The 8,668-nt window shown below is 43.9% G+C and overlaps 1 long non-coding RNA gene across 1 annotated transcript; it reads right to left on the reverse strand.

Annotated features, from left to right (window-relative positions):
• Window positions 1–7,758: 7,758 nt before the first annotated feature.
• LOC144826193 (uncharacterized) lies at window positions 7,759–8,349 on the reverse strand. Its single transcript, XR_013609697.1, has 3 exons — window positions 8,227–8,349; window positions 8,064–8,137; window positions 7,759–7,846 (listed from the first exon to the last, which is right to left on the reverse strand). It is a non-coding gene; the product is annotated as an uncharacterized LOC144826193 (long non-coding RNA).
• Window positions 8,350–8,668: the final 319 nt, after the last annotated feature.

Consider the following 8,668-nt stretch of genomic DNA (forward strand, 5'->3'; position numbering starts at 1 on the left):
CACTGCAAACTGGTTGTTCTGAGTTGAAAAACTATGGGGTTTGGTATAAACAGGCAAGGTGCTCTCACAGGTGGCGTTTCCGTCCTTGTAACGTCTTTGAAATACTAGTGAAATTGTGCACACTGTGGATTGTGTGTGCATCCCTGTGTGTTGGGCACTCCTTGGGGTTCAATGAAGACTCCAAAGTTAATCGGAAGATAGTCTTTATTTATTCTTGATCATTAAATGACTGTTTAGCTTGATATTATTTGCATATCAGTGCATTAGAATCACGATATTTGACTTTAGTGGAACTCCGATGCATTTCGGGCATATCCTGCCCTTTTTCGAGGAGTTACTAAAAAAACTAAGAAGATATGAACGAGCTGGTTAGGAGAAGAGAATGTATAACGGAGGTATCGGTGGTGTTAAAAAGGGCATGCGGAGTGCTCGTCATTTGAATATCGAGACAAAATCAGGAAAACAACTATTTGGCGTGTGTTAGTTGGGTAGTGGTTAGGGAGTGATTGGGTTGCTATAAGGCTACGTGATGTGTAACAAGGGTCCTGTACTTACGGATTTCGAAACGGTGTGGGAGGGGGTTGGGCTAAAAGAAAAACGGTGATAGCAAGTGTTAGAAATGAAGTGATATAAATTAAAATATGCAAGTGAGAGCTTGCAGTGAATGCGAAGTGGGTTAAGAAAGCTTACGTCGTAGTAATAGCGTCGATGTCTTTAAGCGAAGTCAATGTTCGGGACACAGGTTATCGTGGTGTGGAGGGGTGGAGATCACCGCGTTTAATGGGAGGGATTAGTAATAGAAGATGGACTAAGTGTTTGGGTTAAGGGAGGGTGAGTTTAGACACAAAAGTTGGACAAACGTTGAAGCCATGTTGGTGAGTGGTCGGGGCAGGTTGGGGAGAGAGGAAAGTAGTTGAGCAATACAGAAAAAAGAAGGTAATTGAGCAATGCAAAAGAACAAGAGTATACAGCTGTTATGTCGATGACGTAGAAAAATAAATGAATAAATAAAGGTATACATCTATCATGTCGATGACATAAAAAGTACTACAAGTATTATTATAGATAGCAACTGAATTCTGTACGATCATTAAGTCCATATGGCTTCAGTGATTGAAGGCGGTATATCCATTCCATTTCTCGCTGTAAGAGAAACTTGCGATTATCTCTTCCTTCAATTTTGGTGATGGTTTCAAAAACAATACATTTTAAATTTATTGTTTTAAATTTATTGTTTTTGAAACCATCACCAAAATTGAAGGAAGAGATAATCGCAAGTTTCTCTTACAGCGAGAAATGGAATGGATATACCGCCTTCAATCACTGAAGCCATATGGACTTAATGATCGTACAGAATTCAGTTGCTATCTATAATAATACTTGTAGTACTTTTTATGTCATCGACATGATAGATGTATACCTTTATTTATTCATTTATTTTTCTACGTCAGCGACATAACAGCTGTATACTCTTGTTCTTTTGCATTGCTCAATTACCTTCTTTTTTCTGTATTGCTCAACTACTTTCCTCTCTCCCCAATCTGCCCCGACCACTCACCAACATGGCTTCAACGTTTGTCCAACTTTTGTGTCTAAACTCACCCTCCCTTAACCCAAACACTTAGTCCATCTTCTATTACTAATCCCTCCCATTAAACGCGGTGATCTCCACCCCTCCACACCACGATAACCTGTGTCCCGAACATTGACTTCGCTTAAAGACATCGACGCTATTACTACGACGTAAGCTTTCTTAACCCACTTCGCGTTCACTGCAAGCTCTCACTTGCATATTTTAATTTATATCACTTCATTTCTAACACTTGCTATCGCCGTTTTTCTTTTAGCCCGACCCCCTCCCACACCGTTTCGAAATCCGTAAGTACAGGACCCTTGTTACACATCACGTAGCCTTATAGCAACCCAATCACTTCCTAACCACTACCCAACTAACACACGCCAAATAGTTGTTTTCCTGATTGTGTCTCGATTTTCAAATGACGAGCACTCCGCATGCCCTTTTTAACACCACCGATACCTCCGTTATACATTCTCTTCTCCTAACCGGCTCGTTCATATCTTCTTCGTTTTTTTAGTAACTCCTGGAAAAAGGGCAGGATATGCCCGAAATGCATCGGAGTTCCACTAAAGTCAAATATCGTGATTCTAATGCGCTGATATGCAAATAATATCAAGCTAAACAGTCATTTAATGATCAAGAATAAATAAAGACTATCTTCCGATTAACTTTGGAGTCTTCATTGAACCCCAAGGAGTGCCTCAACACACAGGGATGCACACACATTCCACAGTGTGCACAACTTCACTACCATTTCAAATGCTCCCATTGGTCGCATTCCCAATTCCATAGCCGCCTCTGGTCCATGTTCAACCTGAACACGCTTGATCACAGAGGGCAGGACAGTCATTGACGGGGTACCAAAGCACCTAGTATATACTGCCACAAAAATCACACCCCAAGTTGTACACTCATTTACATCCGGCACTAAGTCTTTCTGCAAACTAACTGTAAGGATGTGGAATTTTAGTTCGTGAATTGAACATCATCTGCGCCATCTTGCCCATTCCTCAGACTCATGTATGAACATACACGACAGCCATTTTAGGTACCATGGTCTCCCTGTTCACGATCGATCATCAGCGCACTTCCCTGACCCTGCAAGCATCCCCCATGCACCCTGGCTGCCCCCGCACTCACATGCACAAGTCATGAACCCTCCTCTTCCGCATGACTCTGTCTCTGGGAATCACACCCTGCGCCTGACCAACACCTCCTTTCCTTCCATGAATACCCCTCTTTTGATAAACCCTTCCTCTATGCTCGATTGTCCACACCGATCCTTTCTTTCATGGATATCTCTCCTTTGATGACCCCTTCCTCTGAGCCCGATTGTCTGCACGGACCGCTGGTCATCCCTTGGCCTGAGGATACAGTTTATTGCCCATTACTGTATGCACTCGCCCCTCTTCAAAGGAGCTACTATTGATCATGACCGCCCCACCCCCTGAGAGTCGATCAGGCGCACACATTCCAAAGGAATCGGCGGAACACTCAGCTGCGTGATAGCCCCCTCCTATTGTATGGGGGGGTGAGGACCTCTACTGTAGCCACGTGTTGGAGTGAGCCGGAACGGGGGGGGGGGTGTATGTCATTTTTCCTTACTTCACAATGTCTTTATTGTAATAAAGATCGGTCACATGTCGTAAACCAGTGTATAAAAGGCCAGGCCTCAGAGAGGCTGTTAGAGAGCACCTCGAGATGATACCTTGTTGTCCGATCTGATGTGTTCTGCTCCGTCGGAATAAAACTTGTTTCCTGTCTTCCTGCCTCCAGCGCCTGCCTCTTTATTTGATAAACTTCGTATGGTATTAGAGGTGTTTAACGCCGGGCAAACTTAAGAAACATCGACTAAATCGCCTGACCATTTTCCTGACTTTCCTCAATTGGCGTCCCAAGTGTGGGGCCCATCAGCGACACGTGGATCCAGTGGGAGAGGTCCCGACGACAGAGTGAACGACTGCAACGATCGGGAGAGCTCCTGTCCGATAGACCCTCGTCTGACAGCCGATCATCCGAACTTCACTGGTTCCAAGCAGACCTCTCCCGAGTGATCTACGGTCCTGACTGGGAACCATCAGGATTGCCACGGTAGCAGCAGAGAGTAGAGGACGATCGGGCGCTGGAAGCGGAAGACGAGAAACTGTCCATGCGGTCCGGGTAAGGTCGTGACACACGACGAATTACGAATTGATTGATTGTTTGATTGATTGAAATACTAGTATTTGCATTGTCGCTCTTTGAGATATTCGCTGCCTGCAAACGGGGAGGAATAGGAATATTCTATCTCCCTTTGCGGATAGTGAAGGGTAGGTAACGCGGACTTTTGTCCCCCATTGTAATCTGTCGTACTTATTTTTCTCCCCACTGATTGATTGTCCGAACATAGATTGTTTGGAGTATAGTTCTTTTGAGGTTCTCTGCTTGCAAATAACGTAGAATAGCCATATTCTGTCTAGTCTTTGCAAACAGTGAGAGATAGGTAGTGCGGACCTTTGTCCCCCGTTGTAATCTGTCATGCCTGTCTTCTCCCCACTGATTGGTAGTTGGAACAACCCGGACCGCTTATTAGAGATGAACCATCCAGCTCCATTGGAAGGCACCCCTAATAAGGACATGTTCATTAAACAAGGACTAGTCGCTATAGCTTATAGTAAGTTATGGCATAAATATACAAAAAAGGACCCCGAAAGTCAGTGGCCACTGATAGGTTCCTTTGATGAACATAAAATAAAAGCGCTAGAAGCAGCTGCTAGAATAAATAAGGCAACACCCACCATGCTCGATAGTATCGGCATGTGGCGCAAAGAAGCAGAGCAACGAAGGAAAAGAGAAGAAGCAAGAATAGGGAAAGAGTTACGAAAGGCAGCCCACCTGGCAGCGAAGGAACTAGATGAAGAAATAAGAAGGAGAGAGGAAGTTAGACAAACGCAAGAATCAGGGTCGGCAGGCCAATGCCCTGTTAGGACCCCCTCTATGCTCTACCCGGAGGTGCCCTCCAAACAACGGGCAAATGACGAGTTACTGCTAGGTCCTCCGATTATCTACATGCCCCCTCCTTATGCCCCCTGCCAGCCTCTGGCACAGCACCTACCAGTTCTGAGTGCGGGCGAGGGTGACCCTAGCGCTAGTGCCCCGGCTCTTACGGCCTTCGCACCAGCCACATTGGTAACAACATCAGATGAACTCGAGACTAGCAAGCAGCTAACGGCCAGACCAAATAGGTTGAGCAAAGATGAGCGGGATGGGATTGACAAGATAGCAAAGACATTGGTAGAACCGAAAGAGAGCGAAGAATATACGATGGATATGCACAATTCACATGCCGGTAGCCATAGACGGCATTTCATTTTACGGTTCAGCTACCACACCCTGAACGCATATGAGGATAGGTATCAAACTAAGGGTCCTGCTAAGCTGACGACTCTATATAGAAAGATCGATGTTGGAGATGGGACTGAACGCGATGTGACGGACCTCTTCATGCAAACGCTTGAAGTCTTCCGCCACCTCACGGAATAGAAACCAGAGGTCAAGATCACAGTCCCTGAAACGGCTGAGTCCCCATTAGAAGTAGCCAACACTATGATGCCTATCAGAGAAGCCGCCCCCTACTGGGTTCCCCCAAGAGGTCAGGGAACAAACGACGATATCAACCACACAGATGCAAAAGGAAGGGTTGTGTACAATTGGGTTTACCAACCATGGGATCGACAAGATATTTTAACCTTTAGGCAAACCCTGCCTGATTTAAGGAAAAACCCGACAGCATTTTACACCGAATTAGGCACAGCCCTGGGCTCAACGATAATGACTCTAGCAGACATTGATTTGTTTTTCGGGTTATGTCTGCCGGCTGACGTGTGGAAGCAAATCCGGAAAGCCGATCACACAGATCTGTTCGGACATACCTGGAATCAACTCAGTGAGCTAGATAGACGACGAGAGCCCGGAAGGAAACCGATAAAAGACATACTGGAACTTCCGGACAAAATAGTTCAGAAACTAAAAACCTTGATCCCAGAGAAAAAGGTAGATTGGTCAATAGTCATGGCTTGCCGTCAGAAACCCCAGGAAGACGTATCAGAATACTTCTCCCGATTTGAAACGGTGTTCTCCGACTACAGTGGCCAAGACATGACCACCGCAACCGGTCAACACCTATTTGTGCAAAACTACGTAAAGGGTCTGTCACGAGAGGTTTCCGAAAAGTTACAAACGAGCGAGAGTAGTTGGGGGGCCTCCAAACCCGCCGCTATCCTCCAAATGGCTCAGTACTATGAACACCAAAAGAATGAGAATGATAGGGCAACCGAGAGAAAGAAGAAAGATTTGAAAGAAAGGGTGATGATAGCCCAGATACAAGGGGTGGCAGTCGGGAAAGAACTACACAGGGGGAGTTATCAATCAATCGCCCCTAGAAATCCACCCCCAAAGGACCGCACACCCACTCCCTACCCTGGACGTAGGGACATAGAAGATAATCAGTGTGCATTTTGCAGAGGATTTGGACATTGGAAGTCTCAATGTCCGGCTCTTCTGGAACTAATTAAAAATAAAGAAACGAGGGACATGACGAATGGCCCCAGGACTAGAGGGCAGGGGCGGGGGTACACAAATGACACCAACTGTGATAGACCAGGAAGATCGAACACATTTGACCGTCCCCGACAGAACCAGTACCAACTATCTGACAGTGAGAACATTCCCGACTTCGCATAGGACTGCCAGGGGCAAGGGAGGGATCCAGTCGAGCTCTGTGTTGACCAGCAAGGTCCTTACGTCACCGCTAAGGACCTGGGTACAAAGTCTCCATTCTTGGTAGACACTGGAGCGACACGTAGTGTATTATCAAAGCGACTGATTCCAAGGGCACCCTTGTCTGGCTCACACATTACATCGATAGGTTTCGATGGAACGCCCTCCACTAATCCCCTGTCTGTACCTATCTCCTTTGACTTAGGAAACAACCCCACTGACACAACATTTCTGCTCTCCTCCAACTCCCCTGACGCCATTATGGGTATTGATTTATGATAAGCACAAAAAATGTAGCAGCGGACCATACGATGCCGCACCTAAAACCCAGTTCCAACAAGAGTCTTTAAAGTTTTGTGCCGCCAACCCCGATGTCAGCTGCTAATTGACGTCGCTGTGCTTTCCAGATCAAAAAGTACTTTGTTTGATTTTCTATGGGGGCGCACCAAGAAGGAAGTCCAGAAATGTAGTCACTTGTATAAGTAGAAAAGTTCTTTATTTATTTTTGTCCATCCTTTTAAAAACAATCAAGCACTTTACAAACAAGTCAGCCAACGCGTTTCACTCCCTACCAGGGAGTTTCTTCAGGGCTGAAAATCAAAATAAAAAAAACTTTCATGAGTTTTGTATTTCATAAATCCTATACCTAAACACAGTTCATCATATACATTTAGTATTCACTTTAAGTTAAAAAACATGTTACAGATAATAACTCTCACCACAAAGGAGAACATAGTACCCAATATGAGAAAGACAACTAAAGCCACGGTACAGTGTAACATAATCCCAATGTTAGAGTTACAACTTATTCTTGCATAGTACCTTCTCATTTCCTAATCATGTATTTTCCAAAACATTTTTGACGGAGTCTTCTATCGCACAAGTAATCAAAGATCCTGTACATATGATCATTGTAAAACATGCCAAAGACCCCTGGGTAGGACCCTATTCTAAACTGTGTGGCCCTGGAAGGGGGAAAAAGAGCAGGATACACAGCAACACAGAAAAGAACAAGGGGATGAACAGATATTTGTTAAATCTTACAGAAAAAGATACTTATACACCTTTACAGTCTAATATATTCCGAGACAATTTGTAATTTCTGAGGTTAGCTCAGTTAAACATCTAGTGACTGCGTCATTGATTGCAAAAGTCACAGGCAATGATAAAAACCAACAAGCACCAATAAAACAGACATTGCAATAAGGAAATAAGGATTTAAGGTAAGTGCAGCAGAGAAATAAGTTGAACAAAAAGGGTGGGTAAGAGAAAAACAAATAATAATACCTCAAGCACGAGTGGAAACAATATTTGTTCAAACTAGACCATCCCTAGTTATAGTGATACTTAACAGAAATGTCTACCCAATCCAGACCTTATCATTCATCTGAAAATGATACCATGTATGTGACTAAGCTTACCAACTAAAGTTTTCACCGGAAACGTAGGTATTGACCCTTCAGATATATAGATCCCGTTAGTATTTCTTGTTCCTGATCGTTGGATTATCTAAAGATAATGAAGAAATCATGCCATGTCCGTCAGTAAATCTGCAAGTCTTTAGTGGTTTGAAGTTACAGACAATACCTATTCTATCTATATGGTCTTAAACTATTGGACAGCTTGAAAAAGGGGGGTTTCCAGAGACATAAGTTATCGTCTAAACGTTGATAAGGGTTCACAGTGTACATGATTCAAATGTTCGCCTATCGCCTGTTATACTAACCTCCTTATCCTTGTAATTGATTGTAGGTGTATTCGAACGTATTCTATTTAGATTTCTAAAGGTCCTGGAATGACCTATATGTGAATAGGAGGGGAAGAAGTTGTCATATCCCTCAGAATTACACATACTTCCCAGAAGTAAATAGAAGTAGCCTCATGCATACCTGATGGCGGGGACAAATATATTAACCCCTGTTGTTGACGTTTCACGTTCCGGTATAGAGAATAATGGCAAGGGAAGCCTGATCACTTCCTCCTCCCACAGAAATTTGTAGGTTCCACTGTAGCGAACCTAGTTTGAAAAAACAGACTAACTGAGTAGAAGGTCCCAAAATTTGTTACTGGATAAAATGTACATAAGAATTATTAATAAAAGTTACTAAAGGTGTATGGTATCAATGAGCCTCCTTGTACTGGAGACATATAGAGAAAAACGATCATTTAACAATTTAACAATTTAAATGTCATACATATTTTCAGACTCCAACTCCCAGTATTCTTAGCGACTGGTGTTCAAGTGCAATGGGTATTGATTTATTAAAACATTTCCGAGCTACTATTAGGTGTTCCCCAGATGGAGTCCGAGTCATCCTGTACGACAACCCG

The sequence above is a fragment of the Lissotriton helveticus genome, chromosome 3_2, assembly GCF_964261635.1.
Source record: "Lissotriton helveticus chromosome 3_2, aLisHel1.1, whole genome shotgun sequence".
NCBI lineage: Eukaryota > Metazoa > Chordata > Amphibia > Caudata > Salamandridae > Lissotriton > Lissotriton helveticus.